Source organism: Xenopus tropicalis, chromosome 4, assembly GCF_000004195.4.
Source record: "Xenopus tropicalis strain Nigerian chromosome 4, UCB_Xtro_10.0, whole genome shotgun sequence".
Lineage (NCBI taxonomy): Eukaryota > Metazoa > Chordata > Amphibia > Anura > Pipidae > Xenopus > Xenopus tropicalis.
In genome coordinates this window covers 60,372,329-60,399,448 of record NC_030680.2, presented here as the reverse complement: position 1 = coordinate 60,399,448, position 27,120 = coordinate 60,372,329, and the positions used below count along the sequence as shown (strand labels likewise).

At 38.2% G+C, this 27,120-nt stretch overlaps 1 long non-coding RNA gene across 1 annotated transcript; it reads right to left on the bottom strand.

Annotated features, from left to right (window-relative positions):
• Nucleotides 1-8,258: 8,258 nt before the first annotated feature.
• LOC116410400 lies at nt 8,259-22,073 on the bottom strand. The gene is made up of 2 exons (XR_004222364.1): nt 20,586-22,073; nt 8,259-9,335 (listed from the first exon to the last, which is right to left on the bottom strand). It is a non-coding gene; the product is annotated as an uncharacterized LOC116410400 (long non-coding RNA).
• Nucleotides 22,074-27,120: the final 5,047 nt, after the last annotated feature.

The following is a 27,120-nucleotide window of genomic DNA, read 5'->3' as shown; positions in this document are numbered from 1 at the left end:
GAATGAATATAGCACTGACTTAGCTATTGCAAATAGGTGCTTCTATTTCTTCCTTTCTCTGTACCTGTTACAAATCCCTGTACTTTTACACTCAATAGCCAATCCCCCAATGTAACTGACAGCATTATCCATCTCTAAATGTTCTCTGCCCAAACATATGCCACTTCACTAAACATTAATATTTTGGATTATCTGGCATTAACTCTGTATGTTGGTATAATTAGGGATGCACAAAATCCAGGATCACTTTGGGATTTGGCAGAATCCCAACACTTAAGGATTTTGATATGGTTCAATATTTAGCCTACTCTTTTGTGTTAATATGTAGCCTACTCTTTGTGTGGGATTTGACATTTAGTCAAATCTAAAAAATCACTGATATAGAAGGAATGCCCCTTATAAATATAAGTAAAAACTGTGAAGCATACGTTTCCAGATAAAGCCCAGTCCAGTCAGTCACTTTGGCTGTTAGGTTAAAGGTCTGGTATCATTTTATGTCCAATAAATAAATATATGGCTTGTATTGAAAATGTACTGAATCTATACTTTGAAAAAATTCTTCTTCATTCTGTTCATTATAAATACTAATGATATATTTCCAACTATCTTTAACCCTTCAAGCAAATCTGGGGAATGTTAGTCCCATCCCAAGGAAAGTCAGTGATACCCCAAGGAAATTGTCATCAATATCATCGTTTTTTGACTACCTCCCCCCTCCTCTCTTAAAGTGATACTGACACGAAAAAACAACTTTTTAAAATATGAATCTACATAAAAAGTTGCCTATAGGTCGTGTTGATCATTTTTTACGGATAGGGCTGCTTTTGTAAGTAATTGTTACTTGAAATCCCGAAACCTGACTGTTTTGCCAGCCTGACTGTCCCTTCTCAGCCTGACAGTTACAGCTTCTAATGCTAACGGCCTCCTGCTGGACAAATATGGCCGCCCCCTCATAGAGGAACATGGGGGACAGATAGGGAATGCAAAAGCTTGGACAAATACTTTTATGGCAAAATTATAAATAGCATGCAAAGGCAATGTTATGACAATGTTATAAAAAAAGGTTTGATTTCTGGTGTCAGTATCACTTTAAGAAATCAAATTATGAGCTCTGTATAAACACGCTGCCTCCTCAACCTTCTGCTGCCTATGTCTCTTGTCTGCAGATAAGAAAGAGGAAGGAAGATATTGGTTGTTTAACAGGAAGGTGGAAAACTGATTACCCACCTTTTCCTGAGGAACTGAGGAAGTGAGATCAAGCCTGCAGCTGGCCATGCACGTTTAGATATTAGTCGTTCAGATATTGATCATACTTTTTAAAGCAACAATCTAAAATTAACATTCAGATTGAAATTATAGGATTAATGTCCTAAAAAAACATATTGGACAATCTTTTGGCCATTAATTATTGCCAGACAGCAATACCATGAAAACTATGTCACGAAAAATGCATTGTAGGTCACCCAAGGATATCATCAAATACACAATACATTTTTTCGCAGCTTTTATCATTATCTGGCTAAAGTTTTCTAACCTGTCCAATCAACTAAACGGCTAATCGCTATTGTACGAAAAGCCCAGACGCGGTCTGAAAATCGCACTTTGTTTCATACAGTTATATCGGTGCATGTATAGCCAGCTTTAAATCAAGAACCTTTCAGTTTTACCATTATGCACTGCTTAGTGCTAGACACTAAGGGGCCGATTCACTAAAGGTCATTAACGCTTACTGCATACTTTTTTGCGTTAAAAAGCATGCAATAAATAAGTACCGATTCATCAACGTTATTTCGCATGTGTTATCACTCATATAGCATGCGTTAAAAAGCACATTATCGCAAAGAGTTATTTTTTTCGCATTGCGGTAATTATAGAAATAATACTAACACATGATTCACAAACACATATAAAGCATTAAACGCATAAAATGTGGCGATAATAACTGTGAAACTTAACACCTCCCAGGAGTAGGCGTTACTAAACAAAATTGCAGCTGGTGATTGTCTGTGGTGACAAGATGGAGTTTGCAGTCAAGTATGTGATCGTCCTAGAGTGATGCATGCTTGTGTTTTCAGGGAAATGGTAATTCTCAGAACAGTAGTTTTCAGAAAGTAACTGCTACGTGCGTAAAAGCGAGTGCTAATACCGAGTGCGGCAAAATATTGCACGCAACAGAAATTATTGCACATGCATTAAAATATCACTTAAAATCACCAGATAAATAACGCCAGAAGAACGCTTCTCAATTCAGACTAGTGTCCTTTTAGTGAATCGATCGTTAACGCGCAAAAAATAAGAAGAATAATATTTTTAACGCATGCTGTAGATAGCACTCGTTTTTCGACCTTTAGTGAATCGGCCCCTAAAAATTATTGATATTTTTGAATGAAACTATGTCTTAGATCTATAACTCACATTATTATTGTTATTATTTTGTTTTTAGCTTGTGGAAAGGCACATAAAGTCCAGGATGAAAAGTTATGCATGTATGTATATCTTTATTTATAAAGCGCTACTTATGTACGCATCGCTGTACAGTAGAATACAGTAATACAAACAGGGGATTATTATGATAATAATAGATAAATACAAAGTATAACAATAAATACAGATAGATACAAGATAAATACAGTTGCAATGAGTTAAGAGGATGGAAGTCCCTGCCCTGTGGAGCTTACAATCTATATATAACGTTATTAAAATGTGTGACACCAAATAAGCTTTCAGGGTAATGTCCACTTACATTTAATGTGTGCACCTCTGTTTTAGCAACATGGAATCCACCTCTATCATTAACCATCACCCTATTGGCCACATTCATTCATCTAACCCCTGTAGCAGTGAATCTTTAGGTAACTCCTTGAGGCCCTTGTTTTGCTGACTGATTTAGGGGGGCTGATGGTTGTTATACCTTTCCTTTGGCTTAGGGGTGCTGACTTCATGCTATCTATTTTTGAAACTAATTACAAGATATAATTAAACTTTGACACATTTAGATATTATGCTGCGGGTTTACTAATGACACTGCATAGCTGTACTAGCAACACAGGACACTGATTATGCCTCATCTATTATTTAGCCTTTTGCTAAATGAGACTGTGACATTTTTAAAAATTACTTTGAGGTTTTTTTAATTGTCGGCAGTGAGATGGGCAGGAAAGGTGCAGTCCATCACAAGGTGTCCCTCTGTACTCGGCAGTTCTATAGAAAAAAGGAGGACGAAGTAAAGGAAGTGTACAAACAGATTGGACATATGGAGGCAAGAATCAAAGCCCGCAGCAGGCTGTCAGCTCCCCTGCAAAAAGAAATGTGTCCATTGTGATTTCTGTAATTACTTGTACCATGTACATGCCTCTTAAGCTGTTGTTAAACTAAAACTCCCAGAATTCCCTTGACTCTAACTACCGCTGAACTATGGCTCACATGTTCCACTCCACTATTATGGAACTACAAACCCTGGCACTCCATTCTTAATTACAATTTTTGTCCTTCCAGCTATAATTGAACAATCACTCCTCGAAACCCCTTCCAATTATTGGTAATTCAAATTCCCAGCACCCCTTTTGTTTGCTGTTTAACAATTGTTCCCTACCTCCTCCATCTCTTGATGAATTATAACTAGTGCTGAGTGAAGCTTGCCTGTTTCACTTAACCAAAATCTTAGCAAAACTGCAGAAAAATTCACAAAACAGGAACATTTTCCTAAAATTTCAACAAATGAATTGGAGTCATTGGGAAGGTGAAATTACATTGCAGGTAAGGTGTTTTCCACTCTAGCATATACATTGCCCTACCTTGTTAGAGTAGCTACTTCTATGCTACAACTGCTCTTTATAGGTCTTTATATTCTCACTCACATATGGCACCTGGACAGCTTCCAGAAAAGGGCTGGGGCGGGTTCTGATCAAATTAGTTGATATGAAAGGCGAGGGGCACAAATCTTCAAATCAAGCAACTCTATTTATTAGTCCATCCTGGCACCAAGCATCACTTGCTGATGGGCAAACAAAAGGGGACATTCATGAGCCCTTGGGGCACAAAGGGGTGCAAGAGTACAGCTCTTAGTGCTCATTCTCTAAACACTTATGCCCCCTACACATTGTACCCTGCACTGAAAAATCCTACTTGCCCCCCCATCTGCCTCTTAGGGTGTCACATCGGCCCCTGCAAAATATGCACAGCTCAGCCTTTGTCTTACTGGCTGCCTTAGGGCTGTGCATTCTGCCGCTTCATACCTTGCACCTCTGAATGACATAGGGGTAGAGGGTGAACACCTAAGTGCCTCGCCCTATCTGCCCTAGGCAACCTGGCCAGACACATCCTACCCCTGTGAGCACACTGACGATTGGGGGGTAGGTTAACAATAAGTGGGGAGTGGAGGTACAAGAGCCCAGACTAGGGGTAGGCGAGGTACATACCTGACACCACCCACCACCGTTGTGCCCTAGGTACATGCCTCTTCTGACTACCCCAGTTCCAGCCCTGATTAAAGGAGGTGCTACCTAATGCAGGCAGCATTCCATTCAAGGCGCATTCTGCAGGTCTTTGTGCTCCAAAATAGAGAGCAGGGGCCTGTGTATATTATATTTGCACTCAGGTAAATACAGTGTCCCTTTGGGTTTGCAAATGAGACCTAATATAATATCTTTTTGTTTTACTTACGTACTGTTGCTTGGTTGTTTATGTAAGCAAATATAAGTTTTTGGCAAGGGTGGGGTAAATAAATCCTGCTGGCTAATGTGCTATATTAGATATTAAAGAATTAGTGTCAATAAGGGTGTTGGTTATTTGTAAAAATTCACTCCTTTTGTACACATAACTGGTAAATTCCAGCAGCCAGCAGGGAGAAGATAAGTTACCCTATATTTGCATCCCCATGCCTTTTTGATGTTCACGTATGCGATATTCACATGTTTTGTGCTTCTAGAATTACTGGAGCATGTTTATTTACAAAGATCGTTGCATCTCTGTGCATTAATGTGGCTTGATTACGCCGACATTAATCATTGCCACAGTACAATAAAAGATTCATTGGGAGCTGCAGTGGGAGGAGGTTTTGATGATGAGGTGGTTAGCCTCCCTCTATCCTCTTACGGCTCATTGGGGTCAGAGACGCTACAAGGTGCAGTCAGCCCCTTGGCCAATAACCTCACAGTAACCCTGCTGGTAATGCAATCTACTCCTCATCAGAGGCACTGCTGGAAGTCTAAGACCAGGTTTCATTTTTTCACTGTAATGGCATCCGGCATCTATAATTATGCTATTTTCTCTCTTGTGCTGATTAAATACGATTTACCCAGAGAGCTAAATGATGAATATTTAAGTGAATTCTCTAAGTGAAATTGTACCAATAAATAAACTTACAGTGACTGAGTAACAGATAGGGAAAGTTAGATTCTGAATAAGTCTATTAGCAGGTACCGCCAAATAGGTAGTAATGTTTTCAGTGCCTGAAAACCAAGTCCTGGTTCCTTGCTAACGAGGACCAATCATGCATAGATTTAGAAGACTCTTGGGTAGCTTCTCAAGTCACAAGAGCAATATTTCTAAGATCCATGAACCAAACAAGACATTTATCACCTGCTACAGTATTGATGATTGTAGTTGTTTACATAAGGCCTGGAGGCAATTGGAAGTAGTAAGTCCCATGTTATTACCAAAATGGGAAATTTGGAGTTTTGAGTTCCCATCTTTAAAAATAAGTGAGCTTTATATTCTCTATTTAGCACAGTTAGGAATTACTATTATTATAGGCGTGAAATATATTATTATGTACTTTTTTCCTCGCATTCCAAATACCTAACTCTTTTTGACAACTAAGGTTGCTTATATCTATCATCTGTTATCTTTGACCTCAGTTGCTGGAAGATATTTGTGTATTTTGCGCCATTGTTTTCCTCTGTCCTCATTGCAGCATCCTTTTCCAGTTTTCATAGCCTCCTTCAAAGTCTTAAGCTCTAATTTTCCCTCTGGCATTCCACCCCTGCTGATTGCAGGGCTCTAAATTTAGGTCACCCAAGGCAATTAGGAGAAAGAGCTGCTTTTTCTGAAAGGTATTCAGCAGGCAGTGAGCCCAGTTTCCAAATGAGTTATCAGGTGATATGATGTTTGGCCGCAGTAAGCGTGATTGACAAGGTGCTTGTGTGTTCACAGATACATTATTTAAGCACGTTGAGATATAAGAGATCTTCCGCACTAATTACTTAGAAGGCTGTATTAATCACAAGACACTTTAATACCCGATCAATACTCGCATCTGTCAGCGACCTTGTAAATCACCTCCAGTTCCACTCTGCTTTATGGCAGAAGCCACCTCTGGAAGAATCATTGGGTACCGAGGTGTATGCAGTTCTGTAATAGCACTTACCAAATCACAACACTAACTGTGAACATGGCTCTGCTCTTTGTTAGGCAACCTGTGAGATTGTAGTTAGGTTATCAAGCAGACTGGAAATTGGCCATACACAGCAAACATACTACATAATAAATATATCTTTTTTTTATATCACCAGTTCATTTAAGTATATAAATATGTCCATACTCTACTATATTGAATGCTAATAGCAATGTATTTAACTTTATAAGGGCAGGAATCTATACTACCTATAAATAATTTAGTGGTCAATGTCAATTCTCCTGGACTATGGAACTTGACAGCTGTATATGGAACAACGTCCTTGTGCTTACTTAATGTGCAATGCATTTTTCCAAATGAGTGCCTTCCCCCCCTAAAATGAGTGCAACATGGCGGCTAAGATCTGTACCCAGGGAGTATATATAGTGTGTCAAATGTCACAACCTGTTTCAATGATTGGGTTTGGATGCCTTCATTTTTGCATTGTGTTTCTCTCTCTGTTTCCTATATTTTGCCATGTTGTCTGCTTCCTCTGTTTCGCGGTTGCTCTGCCGCTCACGCTCATATGCGTAGCACAAATCTTTGGCTCTGAGGCTATTTTAATGTCAGTTCTTTTTCATTTCACTTTATTTGTGGCCCCTGTCATTCTATTGGGGCAAAGGGGTAAAGAGACCTGACACAGAGTGCAGCAATGTGCTGGAGCTGGAATCCATCTTCCAAGCCAAGAATGAACAAGGATTCATGGCAGGACAGCAGCTGCTGACACACTCTCTAAGACATATTGCAGGTAGCATTATTTATTGTGGCACAGAGTTCAGAGAAGTGCTACCTCAGAGCACCCTGAGAGATCCTAAAAAGCCCATCTCCTATCAGGTGAGGCAGATTTATGAGCACTATTGGCGGAGGGGTCAGGCTGTTCAGTACAGTCAGGGAAAGCTGCTTTCGAAATCCTGGCTTCTCTTCTATAGCATATTCAGCCCTGTGTGATTGCTTCAAAGCATGAACTGAGCAAGTAATGCTCACCATAAAATTGCACAGACAGGCAGCCTCAGATAAAGAGCTGAAAGAGAGGTTAGAATGGGATAGAAACCTACTGCAGAAATCATTGGGCTGGGATAGTGCCAGCCTGCACACAAAAAATAGAAAAAGTAAAACAAACTGTAGAAGGAAGAACACATTATTGACTGTTAGTCAATTAAAATGCAGGCAAGTGTTTCATCCTGGAAAAATAACTTCCGTACAAACAAGTTCTATCCAAATAAAAAATTGAGCTCAAGTAAAAAAAAAAAAAAGACAAATGTGCCCATTATGAGTTTGGATACTTTTTCATAAAAATGACTGAAAAACTTTTGTGTTCCTTTCTGGAACTGTACCCATGAAAAGCAAAGTGCAGGGCAGGGTGCCAGGTGACAAACACATTTTGGTTTGTGACTTTGCGTTCCACCCATGCTTTGTAAATTAGGCCTTAGACCTTACCATAAACCAATGGATCCCCTTTGTTTGCTTTAACTCCATATTTTTGGACTACTTTTAAATGCGTATGGAAATATTTTCTTTGAGTTTATAGTTTTCCCCCTGGAGATGTAAACTTTGGTTCATAACCTGATTACAGATATTGGATATATGATATATCGGTCATTCAGCCATAGCTCCAAGGATATCTAGGGCAGCAAATGTGACATTCCACCTAAATTAGGGTTTCACCGGGGCTTTCATGTGTATCTACAATAAGCCTCCAGGCTAAGCCATCACACTTTGCCAGTTTCTACCCCTCCATGTCCAAGCAAAGCAGTAGTCCTAACCATTTACAAACTCCTACTGTACCTAGGAAATTCACTTTCTTTGTACTTAGATGTAACCATAGGGCCTGCAGTTCTACCTCTCACAAAGTACAGTACTAGGATTGCGATATATTTAAATATTTATTAACCCAAAAGCAACTAAAACTGTTATTATTTCTATAGGTAGGAATGACACAATTTTCAAACCAAATCTGCTCTAAATCATGATAGTCATATAGAAATTGTCCACACTAGCGTTTCTTTCTAAATTCCCATAGACCGCCACAAAAGGCAAATGAAATGGATTTGGGATACTTGATACCACATACTGAGCTAAAAAAATGCAGCCATCAAAATGCCCCTAAATCATATATGTAGCAGTTGCCTTAGATCTCACTCTCATGCTTTGGCTGTTTAAGCTGCTCAGGCCTATGGGATACAGCTGGCTCTGAAGAGGAGCTCAGATCAAACATAGGGTGGTGGTTGAGATATTTGGTCATACATTCCTAAATAGATAAAATATCTATCTCCAGCGTTTACTGGTGCCATATAAAGCATAAAAATACTATATGCCGCACTGCATCATTTAACAGTATAAAAAATGCCATATTCATAGCATAGTGCAATGCAGTTGTTTTCTTTATGGGGATGGAAGTTGTGTTGTGTGAATGTTATATATACTGAGTGCAGCTCTTTATATCAGCACTACTTACAAAAAAAGTTAAATTGTATGCTTTTTGTTTCTACAGGACTGTTAAAGGTTTGAATGGTCAAAAACTGGTTTTTGGTTTTATTAAACCTCTGAGGGTATTCTGAGTCATGATTCTGTTATTCAGCTGCTTGTGGCTTTCCTGGGATGGCTAATCCCTCAGCGTGACCAGTGGAAGCTGCAGTATTGATTTCTGTGTCTCTTTAAACCTCAGTTGTGTTAGTTGCTTGTTAGACATCTGAAGGAATATCCACTGGGCTCTGAGGCAATTGGAGAGCAGAGCTCAATTGGTTGCTCTTGAGAGAAGTTTTCGTGAGGTTACTAGTCAAAGCCAAGCAAAGGGATTAGGAGTAAAGGAAAGAATAGATTCAGGGTACGAAAAACTCTTGAAGGGCTCAGACTTGCATGGCATCTTTGTCTTTGTCTTCTATGACTAATAAAGGAGCACCTTTCTTTCTGTTTCCAAAGAATAAGAGGTCCTCTTGAGAACCTGCCAACAACATAAGGGAAATGCTGATTAGAATGTGTTTAGATTGTGAAGTGCATACAGCACAGCAGAAGAGGAGAGCAATGGAACACCATATTTTCTGTTTTGCCAATTGTAGTTACAAAGCAAGTTTGATTCATGAAAGCGGCCAACAGATCTTTGTGTCTGTTTAAAGGGGCCACTCTGTCCAGTTCTCATCAGCAAACATTACACCAGCCAAGAGCAAGAAGGTACAATACAAGTCAGCCCATGGAATGCTTTGCTTTTATACAAACCGTCTGTAATTCTATAACACTAAGTGGATCCTTCTCAGAAGTTCACAATCAGTATTCTGTTAATAGACTGGAGAGAGATTCTTGTTTGTATCTCTTTTCATAAAAACAGTTGCTGTGTACAAATCCATGTATAAACACACACAAACACACACATATATATATATATCCTATAAAGAAGAAGAACTCTCCCTTTCAAAAGAAATACTCTACTCTGGGTGCAAATAAGAATATAAACTATACAAACAAGGCACTGCACTCAATGGGAAATACCAACCAGAAACAATTTTTGAAGAAACAATTGTCCAATGTTTCAGTTATTTTACTGTACCTATATACCCTCTGTTGTAATATATAATAATATTAAAAGTCTCTGAAGCGTTCTAAGATCATTGGTGTAGGTCCTGGTACTCCATGGAAGGTTCGTTTTTTTTATAATACAAAGTTATAAGGTTTCAATGAGTTACTGTATATGGCTTGTGACATCACTAAGCAAACATTATAATTCTTGACATCACTATCTGATGATTGATCAAGTCATGCAAACAAAAAAAAATTGGGGTTTCAGAAGACAAGACTTCTAATTTTCCATTCTATCTGTATCTGCTGTAATTTGACTACATCAGGTCCTAGGGAGAAGTAAAATGAATAATCCTTGCTCTACACTACTAAGTGCAGCTACGCTGTCTATCTGAAAGTAACATTTTGCATTTCAGGTGTTGGAACATTCTCCTCATATCTGCGTTGGTTTCCACTGGATTCACTGGCTTTCTCCTCTGCTCCAAAAACATACAAGAGGGTTAATGGCTCTTGGTAAAAATGAACTCTAATGTGTGAGTGTGATAGAATACCTGAAGTTGTTAGCTCCACTTGGGCAGGGCTATTGTAAAAGATTAACACATAAGTATTGAATAAACTATCCTGGTGCAGTCACCATTAAGCCTTATTACCAGAAATTGTGTGTGTGATTGTGCCCAAAACACTCAATATGACTACGAAACTTAAATTTAATTTGATCCATCTATGCAGTTTCTGGTGACCAAGGACCACAAATGTTCTGTTTGCCTGAAGCTGCTGTGTGAGCAAAAGACATCATCTAGATCTAGATCTATCACAGCCTCTTGTTCCAAGTGGGTCCCATGTGTTTCTTGTGCCTCTGCAGAGATGAACTGGACACATTACTATTAAAGGAACAGTAACACCAAAAAATGAAAGTTTTTTAAAGTAATTAAAGTATAATGTACTGTGGCCCTGCACTGGTAAAAGTTGTGTGTTTGCTACAGTAACTCTACTATAGTTTATATAAATAAGCTGCTGTGTAGCCATGGGGGCAGCCATTCAAGCTAGAAAAAGGGAGAAAAGGCACAGGTTACATTGCAGATAACAAATAAACTCTGTAGAATACAATAGTGTCTTATACGTTATCTCCTATGTGCCTGTGCCTTTTCTCCTTTGAAAGGCTGCCCCCGTGGCTAAACAGCAGCTTTGTTTATTTCTGAGGCAAACACACCAGTTGTACCAGTGCAGGGCAACAGTATATTTTATTCTTATTACTTTTAGACACTTTCATTTTTTGGTGCTACTGTTCCTTTAAATGAGCAATTTCATGGAAAATATCATTTTGAATTATTCCAACTGATTAAAATATGGGGTGCTGCCACCTCTGGGAAAAGATTATTCAATAGCTATTGCAATTGAAATGTGGGTCCCTAAATAAATGGACCCTAGGTAAATGTATTTTTTGGTCTTCTGATAAAGGTGCCCTCCAGAACATTCTGGTAAGACAATAGGTAACTAAGGAAATCCTACATAAGGGGCAGCTTGAACACAGGAGGAGGTAGATTGTCTTTTAGGGTGAAGACACAAGGAGGTACTATGATCATCACAATGATCAGAAGTGGAGTGAATCTGTCACATTTCACTTTGCCAAAAAATTTGTGAAACTGCTGAAAAATTTGTGAAACAGCGAAAAATTCACAAAATGCATTAAAGTCAATGGGTGTATTTTTTGCAGCAACTTTTTTGTCTCTGCAATATTTTTGTCTTGGGACTTTTTTGTCTCTGTAATATTTTTGTCCTGGTGACTTTTTTGTCTATTTTTTTTTCTCAGCAAATTTTTGCCGAAGTTTCAATAAAAATTGTTAATGGCTAAATGCCGAATTTCGGTGTGAATCCATGCCTTCCGAAAAAATTTACTCATCACTAATGATCAGCATTGTCTACTTTTGTAGCCATGATAGAAGCTCTGTGTGTCTTCACCTTAAGGGCCGTGACAGATGGGGAGATTAGTCGCCCGCGACAAATCTCCCTTGTCGTGGGTGACTAATCTCCCCAAAATGCCATCCCACCAGCTAGAATGTAAATTGCTGGTGGGATGGCATACTCGGCACGGCCTTGAGAAGAAAATTCCGCGATTTACTAAAGGTACTAACCTATAGTTAAAGCTCTTACTTTGTTTATATTTCCTGTTATTTTGCAAACAATGTCTGTTTGTAGGATTTGCAGAATTAATGATGTACATCTAATATGATTATCACATGATTATTTGATATGAGTATCCCATGAAAATGGCATTATCATATTATGACACTTCTTACTGATAGTACACTCCTTGTACACCTAAGGAAATATGAAATTCCATTAAATAATTTCACCTTGACAGTGATAATTTATGAAGGCAACATGCAATAACATCACATGAACCTTACTTGTCACACTGTGCTATGTAAGTTCATCATTTGACACAGGAGACTTAATTACATGCAAATGGGAATAAAACAATCAAAGTATCACTCTCCAAGCCCAGGAATGACAAAGGAAGCAGTTCATAGTTCAAATGCTCTTGCCTGTATTGCCTCAAACCTTTTAATTATACCTGTAATACAGAGCCAATAACCGTAGAAGAGTCCAAAACAAAAATTGCCCAACTTGCCACTACCTCCTAACGTGGCAGTAGCTCCAGGGTTCCCAGAGTGGATTGCGTCTAAATAATCAGACAGAGACGCCAATTTTATTTGCTCTGCACTCAGTTTGTGGTTTAATATTTGGCCATTATTAAGAGTTAATATCATAAAATGGGCTTTTATCAGGTGGCGTGTCCTGTATAGCAGTATGAATACCTGCAGAGGGGAGATTAGAGGAACATGCTAACAATCTGTGTGTCACTAAGCAGGAAATAACAGATGCCTCTCCATCTGGCTATGATGAGATGAATGCTGAAGTATAAAATACTCATATTTTGCAATGCTGCTAAAAGAGGGGATTATATGATGTTTGTATCCAGGGAATATAATCCTGTGCTGAGAAGCCAATGTAAACCCAGTAGCACCATACCTATTATAATATTCTTTCTGCACAGAATCCCCATCATTTGCTTAATCTCTCATAAGCAGTTGATTGTTTTGCTGACAACATACAAAAATCTTCATCCAGAATTTAGTTTCACAGTAATAAACTATAGAATACAATGTGTAGTGAAGGCTTCCAAACAAATGTCATACATAATTCAGTATTTTTCTAAGATTCACCCACAACGTGGCATAGTATATTGCTAGTAAAAAGTTGCACAAAAGACAATAGACTTCATTTACAGTGTCCCAAAGTGTCAAAAAGGCTGTAATAAGCCTTTTAATTGCACTTTGCCCACTGCATGCCTCTTCTCTCCATTTCTGCCCTGAATGAAATGCTGTCTGTTTCAGGCCTTTAATAGAATGTAGGCATAACCCTTCCCACCCGCTACCTGCCCTATGCATCATTCAGAGGTACAAGGTACAGAGTGGCAGGACACACAGCCCACAGTCGGTAAGGACAGGACTGAGCTGCACATTCTGGTACTGCTCTCTGCCCTGAGCACCAGATTTGATGCTTAGTGCAGATAGCAATGTTCAGAGGGCACAAGTGCTTAGGAAATGAGCACTAAAGGGTGTGCCCTTGCCTTATTAATGACCCCTCATATTTATATACAGCCTACCTAAAATTAGAGGGAGTATTATTAGGTAATATCCTGTTCAACCTGAGCAGTGGGCGGGTTATCATAAGGACCCTGATCACGACTTCTTTAGTGATGAGCAAAACCATGGGAAAATTCTCAAAACTACAAAATGCATTAGAATCAATGTGAAGGAGAAATTACATTGTAACTAATGGGTTTTAGTACTGCAATAGCATATACTATACATTGCCCTACATGGTTAAAGAAGCTCATTTCCACTATAATCCAACTGTTCTTCATAGGAAACAGGGCTCCAATGTTGCCAATTTTCTTATACGGACATAGGAAGGCTGGGGAAGACTCCTATTTCATTGTTTGATGTGGATAGGAAGGGAATAATAATCTGTCTAATAATATATATATATATATATATATATATATAGAGAGAGAGAGAGAGAGAGAGAGAGAGAGAGAGAGAGAGAGAGAGAGAGAGAGAGAGAGATAATGATCTGTATGTCTGTGGTTTTTTTCCAGCACAATAGATAACAAAAAAGTTTGGATATTCCTATTGCTTATCTATATTATTGAGTATGACAGTCAATGCAGCAGGTTGTTCCACAAAGATACACAGGCCAACTACCCCTTATCCTTGAGCAAGCCCTACAAAAACAGATGGGAAGTCCAGAATAAATATGAAAGATAATAGACTATTACCAAAAGAGTTACTGCAGGGTAATGTCCCCTCACTCTAGTAAGCATTCCCCTGCCATATAACCGCTGTGACTAAGAAGGGGATGTCAACCTAGGGGCAATACTTAACCACCTATCAACAGGGTAGAAGGGCAGTATGCTAATCCTAAGGCTACCAAATGGAAAAGAGGGGACCAGAATTCCCAAAACCTTTCCTCCAGGATGCATGGTACTCATTCCAGTTCTTGCTGCCTTCCCAGCTTTGTCAAGCCGTTCCTATTTGGGGGTGAGCATTATGCCATCACATCTCTATATGTAATGTTGCTATTATTGTTTTTTTTTTCTACTCTGAACATAACACTGAAATGACCAATGTTTTGTTAATAACTGTGCTATTCATATTGCAATAAAATGTCAAAAGTATATATACATATATATATATATAATAAACAGGATTACAGCTGAAACATTTTACCCCACAAAATAGCTGCTCATGGCTGGCCTAAGCACGGGGATAAAGGCAAATGTCAATGCTGACTTTCTGCTGATAAACATGCTTCCTCCCTCATTCATAAAGTATTTTGTGTTGTGAACATTAAATAAATGGAAACACTTTCAGATGAATTATGAAAAACTGTACTGTTCATGTTAATGTCTCCCTTCTTACCTTTCTTCTGCAACAACATAATGAAATTTATTCATTTCTCTGTAGGAATTAGTTTTGCTTATCTATATTTATTATTATTATTATTATTATTATTATTATTATTATTATTATTATTATTTGTAACTCTAAGCTATTTTAAAAAGTTGAATAGGGACTGTGTTTGTCTAGGAGCAGGCTTGTTGTGTTACCTTGTCCTCGCTTGAAGAAAACTGCTTGACTGAATTCTAAAGGGGACGTGGTGACATTAATGGATCTGTTTTATGCAGCCCCAGTTATTATTAAGTGCATCCCAGATCATAAAAAGCAGGGCACAAAACAGCAGACCAGTGGGGCTTCTTTCCCTTGAAGATAATAACAGTCAACATGAAAAAAGGAAAGGGCAGAGGTCGTGCAGCTTCTGCCTGATTGGCTGGCGATACTCCGCAATGACATTTCTGCGTTTTTATCAGAAATTCTAAATAATCTACAAGAAAAATGCAGCCTATTTACAGAGAATAGGCAGTTCTAGTAGAAACAGAGTGACCACAATAGGTGTCAAGGACAAAATATATAACGAGACACCTTCAATTATTTAAATATATATATATATAAGCAACACTTCAACATTTTTTTTAGCATAATGGTAAAAATGTAAAGTTGTGTATTTATTATGCATTTCTGTGTTTGCTGCTAGATTCTATTAAAAGCACCTTGCCAGGGAGATATTACTGCAATATTTTCAGTAAAAGAAACAACCTTAGGGTATTGATTTAGTGATTAGCAGCAATGCAACACAACAGGGATATGACAATACCTGACACCTACCGGCTATTGCAACCTCAGTATAGAATTTTAAGGACCGCAGTTATGGCATCATTATAGTACAGTATAGTGCAAGGTTTACCCTAGCAGTTGGTGCAATTTACCATATCAGCCAGTCAGTGGCATGAATAAGAGATTGAATAATGAATAGAAAAGAGGCTACATAGAAAAATAAATATTTAAAAATTAATAAGAAGAATAAAATTGTTTATAGGCTGCAATGTCTCCAATGTGAAAGCTGGGAAGAGTCAGAAAAAGAAGTCAAACAATTCAAAAACGATTTAAAAAAATTAAAAATGGAGATAAACTGAAAAGTTCAATATATACAGTATATGTTTTTTTTCTTACTTTGATTGTTGCTACTCTTACAATATGGGGGTCATTTACAAAAACCACCAGGTCCAGGGTGGTGGCAGCTCAAGGGTTTCCCAGCATCAGTAGATGCAAGAAGCAGTTACTGTTTACCTATTTAAAAGGAAAACATCATATTGGTTTCTATGGGATATTGCACCCAAGTGCCTTTTACTGCACATGGAGGAAAATGTCTTTTTCCCAGAGTTGGGAGGAGGCCTAAATGTATTTTTCTGCCAAGCCCACGGGCTTCTAGTTACATCAATGCATCGTCAACATGGACTAGAAAACTAAAGCAACCTTCCACTCACAGACACACAACGTTCCCACTGCTTGATCCTGCTTTAGCCTGCACATGTGTGTTCATTGTGACGTGTCATGGTAAACCCACATACGAAAATATACATCCTGCACCAGGCCAGGCTGCTACTCTCAGCTGGGTGGGACTACATAATTGTTTCTGGAATTCACAACTTTGGTGGATTAAAACGCATTAATTATCATGGTTGCCACCTTTGCTAGAGAAACACACTGGTTTTCCTATTATTATCATGCATATTAATAACATTAGCATCAAGCATCATTTTACCAGCCAGGCCTGGTGTTTGTTCCATTGTTTAGAGGTGTATAGCTTGCTTTCTTTGCTCCGTTATGTGTTTGTGGAGTTTGTATTACCCAAATACACGTAAACATGTTGTGGTTTAACCACACATAGGATAAGATGTTTTTACAAGAGCAAACAAGACAGATAATACTTAAAGGTGGAACAAATAATCATTTCTGCATAATATGAAATTATTTGTAAATGTGGTGCAGTATATTCCCTACACTACCCTGGACAGAGGGTGCTGTATTTTAACTTTTACCTGCCATCAGCAAGGTGAGGGGCAACTCCCAGCAGCTCCCAGGAGAGCAGGTGTTACATGCAACTCTTGCACTCAGATGGGCCCTTGCTAATTGGTGGAGGAAGGGTATTGTAGGTGAACTATTTCTCACTGGTAAAATAAATTCAGTTGGGTGCAAATGGCTCTTTAGCATAAACAGATTGTTTATTGAACATTCAATAGCAGAACAGTTATACTACGTTATCCTTATGTAGCTGATCCTGCAATATTTCAGTAGCAGAATTGAAATAACTTTGCTTATTAATCCCCTGTCCTTTACCCCTGGGGTATGCTATGAAAGGGTATGACTTACTAATACTCATTCACGGTACCCCAGCTTAATCCAGAAGATGAGGCCTATATCAGCCTCTGGACCCATCACTCTCATCTGCCACTTGGGTGGAGCACTAAGACCCTATTATTACAGAATCTAATATTAGAACCTAATATTACAGAACCAATGGAAGAATACCTCCCTCTACATGTTGTAAATGTTGCTAAAAAAAACTTTAAAAAGTGCCTATTTTCTAGAGCCAAATGCATTGGAGTCAATAGGCATTTTTTAAGCATGCCACATGCATTGGAGCTCCCAGGCTTTTTTTACATTTAACGCACTGAAGTCAATAGGCTTTTTTGTGTGTTTTTCTGTGTGCAAAAAAAAGTTTTTGCCCATCAAAAAAACAAACAACCAAACAACCAAAAACAATTCACTTACCCATACTTTTACTACATTTGGCAACTAAGCATTTTTAACCCATCCATATTGTTTCATGATAAAGTGCTGTACAAAGAGCCAATGTACTGATGCTGTCCCAAGACATTACTTTTGTATATTATTAGCCTGGTGAAGTGTCAGCCCACATAACACTTCCCATGTAACTTTTAGGGCTGAAAAGCTACTGTGGGGCATTTGTGTCTAGCCTTAATGTCAGTAGAGGATTTCTTGTTACTTGCATAACTATACAGATTGCATATATTTGTACACACTGATATATTCATTCTAAGGTTTGTTATGAAGAAACACACAGTTCTTTGTTATATTTGCATTGTACTGGGCTATCATATACAATTTTCGATACTGTTTTTTTCATAGTGAAAGACAGTGTAATTCTTAGCCATTTTGACAGAATAGATGCACTAATTACAAATTTGCAATGGTTTAAAGGTATTTTGACGTATAATTGCTACTGAAAGCAATATCTCTCTGGTTATCTACATCTGCACTGGTGGCTTCTGAGTCCTGAAACAATGTTGCAAGCCAGGTGATTAACAGACCTAAAGGAGATCTGACTTGTTACCTTGTTTAAGAGTCAGACCTAGAGAACTGAATGTGATAAACAAACATTTCTTTAACCTATACCTTTAAAACCACTAAAACATTTGAATGAATTTATATTGGAAACTTGCTTAGAATGTTTGGGTGGAGAGGTCTTTAAATTGCTCGATATCACTCCCAAAAGACTGCCTTCATATCAGTAATGACAGATTTTTGCAAAACTGTTTTTGATGAGGGAAGTTAAATGGTATGGATGCTGTAGGGGGAATATATAATTATAGAGAATCTACACCACATGTAGGTATCCAGAGCATATAAATGAGACACATTTACTTGCTGCCACTATGATCTTCACATTGCCAGACATACAGGTATATATATATTTTATGCAACTGTCTGCCCTAAATCTGTCATTTTTCAGCCTGGTGACTCCTCAGTGAATAGGTGTATCTGACAACATACCTGTTTCCCACCTCAGAACACTGAGCATTTATGAATAAATAAAAACTTCTGCTCTTCAACAAGCAACACTTACTGGGATATACCAGTAGATATGCACCCCATCACCTTAATGCTTTAGACACAATAGGATTCACTTATGTCTACAGACAGTGGGCAATTTTGTGCTTTTACTGGCAGTGAGTTGCATCTAAAACAACATGCCCTTGCATTAAAAAGCACTCTGCGAACTTTAGTATACTTCTGTACAGATTCAACAACCACATTGCACATGCTTGAATTCTGGGGGGGAACCAAGTGCATTGTGGGAAAAAACATGGCAATTGCGTCTGCATCTGCAGAAATAAATGAGCTCTAATATGATATCAAAGTGAATACGTATATTGAGAGTAAAACTTAAATGATTTGCTTTCATTTGAAAGTTGCAGTAGCAGTTTATAGTAGACAGGGGCCTCATTGTCTAATCTCTTGGAGAGAATTGTAGGAGATAGGACAAATGAGACAATATGAGTATACTATGCTTTTAGTTAGTCCTATCTACCTAGACTGTTAATCCATTTACATCAGGAGCACTGATGTCCATACAGACAGCTAGAAACCTACAGAAGGAGTCAGAATAAATATATATTTACTTTTGCAACTTATAAAAGTGACTATATTTAATTAAAAAGGATATCAACTCAGTGTATCTGCACTTCCGATGGAGGTTTTGGGTGTAAATAAAATCAGGGAGATTTTCCCAATTAGGGAGTTTCCCAATTAGTTGTACGAATACCGCTATGAAAGATTATTCTAAGTATGCTTTTGTATTAGATAGATAGATACCTCAATTTTACATACCCTCATTTTAAATTTCCCTGCATTTTACACAATTTTTTGTGGTCTCACAAAATATATAATGCATTATGCATTTCCCTGATTTTACATTTTCCTGGATTTTAAACAATTTTTTCTGGTCCCCTGAAAAATGTAAAATGGGTGTTCTACTGTATATAATATATAACAAACATACCTAAAATGCACACAGATAAAAAAAGATGTATTAAGATGGCCACCACGTTTAGATTTTCTGTTACCATGCAAAGTGATTTGCACAGAGCCATACATTGCAATCCATCCATATTGTATACTGTGCTTGAGAGATACACAAGGCACTGCTGAGGGATCTACAAACAAATCCACTCCTGTAGGAATATACAAATGGAAGCAATGGAAACATCTACACTATAAGAAACCTGCATATTATGTAAGCCACTCAAGCAATTAGAAATGCACACTTCTAAAGATCTATACATTCCGAGACCTTTAAAGCTTATGCATCAAACAAGCGCACAGTCAGAGACAGGGGCACCAACAGGGACCTGCTTACTATATTAGATGCACACATAATCTGTTCAATTTATTGTACTAGAGGGTATTTAATGTTTCACAAATATATGAACATGACCTAAACAGCTGATAATGTACCCTAGAGAAAAGCACAGTACCTGTCAGAGTGACATATATTATATTGTAAGGCAGAACATTGCAGATAAGCACAGGATGCAAGAGGGAGTGACTAATACAGGCATACATATTCCTTCTCATTTGTATGCAATATGCATAGCTTATTGAAAGCTTTCAAATATTATAGACAGATATGCACATTGTCAGGATTACACATAGGCACCGTTATGCACTAGCACATAGTGCAATCGTTACAAAGGATCAAATACCCTACAAGATATATGCACATAATTAGGGTCAAAGTAATCAAAACCAATAAATTGTACATTTCTAGACAGACACATGAATATAATTAGTGAGACATACATTCTGCATAAAGCATTGTGGTAAATAAATATGTTCTTGATTTGCCCATTAATGCAGATGAGAATGGGGACATAGCAATTTATGAGTTGGGAGGGTGAGGTGGCACATACACGTTACTGATGTCACGAGACATGGCTGGAGCACATCAAGTGAGCACATCTTCTTGCAGAGCCTCAGCTTATACATTTGAGCCTGGGCAGCACTGTGTGTCATCTGTAGATCTCTTGTAATTTTCTGGATGACCACTTAGAAAAGAACATTGTATTCTGAGGAGTCCTTTGATCCATCGTGGCCACCATAACATATAAATAACCACTTTGTCACACCAGTCTTTGGTGCCTTTTTTTTTCTGTGCTTGTGTACCTTATTTATATCCAGTGACTAAGGACATTCTAGCAACTGCTTCCACGTTATACTGGGTGCATACTATGAGATTTTATATCTTTGTTTTGCTGTGTCTGGCTCATGTCCAAAACATATCCAGTCCTTTCCTTTACGAAATATTTTGGTGATCTCGTTCATGAACGTAATTAGCTAACTCCATATTAGCTAGCTGATCTCCTCTGTAGGTACTTTCTGCCACCAGTTAATAACAACATCCTTGAAGCAAGAAAGCTAGCTTCTTTCATCTTTCCTAGGAACAATGGCCATTCCTATAAGTTTCCTTCTTGTTATACCAGGTGGTTTTGTTATACCAAAGGTTTTGGTCTATAAAAGCCCATTGCTTGCCTCATTAGATTCTTCCATGCTTCCATGCTTGGAGCCAAGGATTCCCCTCACACTCTTACGTAGGATCATATTGTCCTGGGCTGTCCAGATACATTCAGTCAGTCACATCAAGGTGGCAACCAATGATGGAGGGTGACCAAAGTTCTGCATGATTTCTGCCACAGATTGGTTGCTGGTGGCATTTCTATATCAGCTCCTTTTTGTGTATTTCTCTTTCTGATTTCTGCTTTCGTTCTCTCCTTTTTGCTGTCTTGGCTTCACCCTGTACAGCAGCTCAATCCCCCCCTACTTCCTGTTCTGCAGTAGCTCACACTGTGCCAAAGCTGTATGGCCAGAGAAACAGAACTCGCTCACAATGAATAATCAATACAGCTATTGATCTGAGGGAAATGTTTGTAAATTCCGAGGAGGGAATTATGAAGAAGCCGTGGAATTAAAGTGAGGCGAATGTGTCAGGACCGCAGGCTCCTGGGAATGCCGATATTCCAATGGAAGTGTCGCTCAGACTATGCCTGTCTGCATCTGGTAAGCGATGGGCACAGGAATGTCAGGGCGCCTGTCCTCGCTTTCTCTTCAGCTGCTTCCACCGATGAATCAGGAGGCACAGATCTGCCTGAGGCTCCCCGAGTGCCACTGCTTGGCAGAGAGCCAGCGCAGCTTTGTTTTCATTATCTCATGCTACTCTGCAATTTGCATAAATGCATATGCTTATTTACTTCTAATGCTTCATAAGCACAATTCCGAAGGGGAAAAAGAGAAAACGAGCAAAGTGTGTGCATCGTGTGCGCCGACCGAAACCTTGTAGAGCGAGAAAAGGATTTGTCGAAAAGCGCAGGAGAGCGTGAGCTCCAGACATCGATCAATGTGTATATAGTGCTATAAGAAAGAAACTCAGGCAGAGTGAGAGAAAAACAAGAGGAAGTACAGTAAGAGAGAGGAGGGTGAACAACAGAGCGAGCACAGGAAAGATTATTAGAGGAGAACAAGCTGGTATGACATTAGTAAGCTTGTTCCATGCCTTTTATTAGAAATTCACTTAAGATCCCTACCCCTTAGTTGGTTTATACAGCAAACACTCTCGCAGGTTAGACATTTTGGTTTCCAGCATGAAAAACTGCAAGCTCTTTATGCCATATGCCTAATAAGTGAGCTGGAATTCGTGCATTTTTTGAAGCTAAATTCTTACTTTTGAGGCAACTTTGGCCCACACCAACGTTAACATTTTTCCAGATCTGATGTTCTTACATCTTAGAATGTTTTTTGAAATGTTTGCATTGAGGTACATTAATCATTAATTGAGTCCTGAGTGAAAATCCACCTTTGGAAGACTTGATCAGATTATTGGGATACCTAAAGACCAACTAACTCCCAACTCTGAGAGGGAATTTCTGACCTACATTGGTTCCAGTGTGCATTGTGTCTAGGAAATTGCTTCTTTAGGATTGTTCAGTTACCTGTTCATTTAAATAGACATGTGAGCTATCCACTTCATAAAGTGGATATGCATAATAAATATGATATATATTGCATACTTCTCCATTCCTTGCTTGATTGTTCTGTATTTCATACTTTTGAAGGACACAAATGATCAGCAGTTTCAAGACAGGAGCTGTGCATGGTATGCCTACAGGGATGGTGTTGTTTTGCTATACTATATATTTTACTTGGGCTAATTAACATTACATTGTTTTCTGTACAGACCAATTTAAAGTTGTGGTTTTAAAAGTTGCGACTTTACCAGAATCCTGCGACTTAAAAGGCCTTATTGGCCGTATAATTTGACCTCCTATGAAACTATAGTCTATGGGGGCCAGCACACAATCCCTCCTGCTGGAAGATGCTAGTAATCTATTTGGCTAACAGTAGTGAAATAAAGAAAATAGTGACCCACTATGGGCACAGGTGATTGCAGGAATCAGTGAGAATATTCCTGCATCAAATTTTGCAACAGGGCTTAGGTGCCTTTAGCTATTCTTTTGAATCAAGATAAGAAACACACAAGTAATACATGAACTGTTGCCTGGAAAAGTGGCTGTATAGCTGTGTATAATGGATGTGTATAATAAACATCAGTATTTAATGTCTTTACTTTTAATACAAATGCCACACAACTCATGGATTATATTTACAAGACAATTTGCACCAAAACTGTAATGGATGTTTATCAAGCTTGTTTTACTGAGACTTTATTTCTTTCATTTTTAAAGATATATATAGTTTATCGGTGCATTCCCTTTTTTCCTGTATAAACAAATCAGCCATGCTGTTGGCTAGAAGGGCATCCTATAGCACAGATATATACTAGAATCAGACCTGAGAAATCAATCACAGCATGTATGAGTTTGCATAACAAAAAAATATTGTGACAAACTCACAAATAAAAATTTAGTTTCAAATAGTAAGATAAAAATAATTGCTTGTTTATGCAATATATTTAGTATATAGAGACCTACATTGATTGTGGGTATAGTTTTCCTTTAAACGATTTAGAGACTAAATCAAACCATTTTAATTTTTATGCACTTGTTTCATAATATAATTCATTACCATTACTTGTACTAAGAGTTCGATATCAAGACATTTACTCATATATGGACCTTTGGGCACTTCTAGAAGTTGGCAAAGTGACAACACAAAATTGGGAGGTTTGTATGATCTCTAGCTCTGTTAGCCATACATGGAAAAAACTATTTCTCAACTGAATCTGCATTGCTGTTACATTCTACATGTTCCTCTGTAAACAGAATCATTGCAAGTTCCTGGTTCAAAAGGATGGTAATATCAAATAGAAATGGCATGTGTGTGTGTGTCCAAATCTTTGCAAATATTCTGACGTATTTTTCTCAGCTTTATCAAGCATTATAAGTTTCATTGTTCTTTACAACATCATTCCTATTGCACATATACATTTATTAAGGGGACCATTTTTGTACTAATATATAAATGTAACTGATAGAATTCTTGTTTTTCTATGTCCTCAGTCCTCTTAAAAAATGATAACCTTTCAGATCAAACCAACTTCAAACCAACAACACACAATGGCACATGGCACAGCATTAATTTCTACTAAAAAAGTGTAATAACTATCAATATAAATGGTGGGACATTGTGGGCCATTTAATCTATTTGTCTAAAGTATGTTCTATCTCTGGTCTCTGAACCATACATAATTAGGCATGCCCAGTTTGGGCCAAATCGGAGTCACTTTTGCAGCTTTCTATGTGAGGGCCTGGCCAAACTAAATCTGAACGCTATATATTATGAGACTTTAGGAAGTTGACTTTTTTGTGAATTTTACTAATATGCATTTGCTAATTGGGGTCAGGATTCAGTTTGGGATTTCGACAAATTATTTGTAGTGGATTCAGTAGTCCTAAAAATAATACTTAATCATTTATATCAGCCCATCTAATTTCTGCACCACAGCCACCCAAATACACATACAATAAACAAGTTTATCTAAAGCCCATCAGCCTTCCGGTATGTTTTTGAACTTTGGGAGGAAACTCCCATGGCCCAGTGCTTTAAACCAGCAAATATAACCAAAACACCATGGCTTTTGTTGTATTATAAATGCTTCTTGTGCTGTGAACAACCAAAACAGCAAAGGCCTGGCCCATCACAGTTTGAAAATTCAGGGCTTGTGCAAAGAGCACAGTTTTTTGAGGCCTTGTTGCCTTTTTCTTAGCACTGCAAAGTCAAACAGTAATTAGCTCACATTGGTTTAAGACATTAGGAGGTACAGTTGCACGGAGGCTGCAAGATTATTTGAGGCTTATGAGGCTTATTTATCCTAGCAACCAGGCCATAGATTTGAATTTGGAATGAAACAATTGTTAAGGGTCAGACAAAAAAATAAAAAATAAATAATAAGAAAATAAGAAATATAAAACTGTAACTTCACTATAAGAAATATGTGTTTTTGTTGCCAGGGTCAGTGGCCCTAACAAACAGATTGTATTTCAGCTGCAGGCTGGAGAGGACTAGTAGGAAGACCAGCTGGAAAGTCACAAAATAGTTTAATCAATATTATATTAATGCAATTAAGTCATAAACGGAGAAAGAAATCTGTGCAAAGTATAAAACACAAAATTTTGTTCCCGCTAGCAAATGGGTTGTTAAATAGTTTTTGCGGGTTGGCAATAGCTACATTAAATACACTACAACTGTTCTCGCATTGAAATAAGTGTTTGCATTACATATAATTTTTAGTTGCTGACTTCTATTACATACCTCCCATTAAATGTAATTTAAAAAGGTGAGCCCTCCCTTTAAATTGTATGCACCTTTAGCAAGTCAGCTTGTTTTTCCATTTTTGCTTCATTATAAATCAAGGGCAACTGCTGCTGTTACTAGTGACACTAGAGGCTTCAGAATACAGATATTCTAAAGAGTACAGTTAGTTTGTTAGTATTTTGTTTTTATTATTTTGCTTCAAATTAGGTGACAAAATCTTTATCTCATTACCAGTTACCTATTAGACAAGAGGTGTTGCCTTCCAGAAGGAAATGTGCACTTCTAGTAATTGGAAGAAACACATATAAAGATGCATTTACTTATCAGGCACAGTGTGCCAAGTGCAGTTTTCAGACACAGTCATGTTGTTGTTCCCACAATACAAGTATCAGTGACACACTGGGTTCTATTGCAACTTCATGTGAGCCTTTCCATAAATCAGTCATCTTGTATTTTCATAGTAGGGATTGCATCACTTCCAGCAAGTGTGTTACAAACAATATTAGCTTTTGATTTACTGAGCAAAATCTGAAGCTCTCAATAAGCGCACAGTGTATGTGTTATCAATATACTTTTCTCTTTTTCTCAATATACTTTTCTCTAAGCAATATCAATGTCTCTGTCTTTGAGGGGTCCGGTAAAAAGCCTACCTAATTATGCCATCAGATGATCCACATACCCTGGACTCCCTTTTGCTACACTTGCCGCTGGCCTCAGTCTTTGATTAATCCTGGGTCTTGGGCACCAAGTTGTTGTGGAGTTTTTACAGGACCCCTCAGAGACAGAGATGATGATGTTGCTCATACATAACTCATACATTGTGTAGTTCACATGGACACACACTTCCAACCTGACTCCAGAGGCAGTGGAGTTTTCATAGGTTTCCCTTGTGTGACATACAAAAAGAAGCCCCTACCCATGACAGTGACGTGACTTGGCCAAGGAGTCTTACGGTCTACAAGTAAAATCTCAAGACCTTGAAAGGCAGAGCCCCTATATGTCTTATCAGAACAAAATAGTGCTAATTATTGCCTGGGTAGTCTATACGGCTCCCTCTTGTAATAACACAGAGATTCGTTATCTCCTACAATGTCAGTTTCAGAACTTACTGGTTGTGTTTTTTAGTTATTAAAGGCACAGTAAAACTATACATCTAATGGATTATACATGCAATACATAATCTCACAAATAAAATGATTCTGGAAATTCCTAAACATGACCAGTGCCAATATGTCTACCTCATTGCATTCATTTTATCACCACATTTACGGTCATAAATTACACTTAATTTTTTTAATCCTAATCATACCAAGTGAGTTTTTTACAAAAAAAAAGTAGAAAATTAATACATTTTACATGATTCAATATATATAGCACTTGCAGCAGGGCACTATATGCAAGGATTGCGTATGCTCTCCCTGTGTCTGCATGGGTTTCCTCCCACACTCCAAGAACATACAGGCAGGTTAATTGGCTTCTAATTAAACTGACCAAAGTGTGTGTGTGAATCAGAGTCAGACTGGGGGTGCGGAGCCCACCGGGGCTTCTGCCTCAGGGGCCCCTGCACCCCTACCTTCACACCCCCCCTAGCAGGGGCCCCCAACACCCTCCAACCCCCTCCCCCGAGCACGCCTAAATTAAACTTACATGTGGCGCATCGGGGAAGGGAGACCGAAGGAT